Below are 202 nucleotides of genomic sequence, written 5' to 3'. Positions count from 1 at the left end.
ATAAATTTTAAAATATTATATATATAATACCACATATACTTAACAACCGAGATCAAATCATCTATGACAATCTAATAACCAGTCTATAAGAAACATGTAACCCTTCCACGCTGGAGATTTCCACAAGACCCAAACACAACACAACGAACACTCTGATATGCATATAAAGGCAAGTTACTGAATCAAGTAGAATTCCGTTCAT

This window comes from Penaeus monodon, chromosome 22, assembly GCF_015228065.2.
Source record: "Penaeus monodon isolate SGIC_2016 chromosome 22, NSTDA_Pmon_1, whole genome shotgun sequence".
Classification (NCBI taxonomy): domain Eukaryota; kingdom Metazoa; phylum Arthropoda; class Malacostraca; order Decapoda; family Penaeidae; genus Penaeus; species Penaeus monodon.
This window is presented reverse-complemented; position numbering follows the sequence as displayed.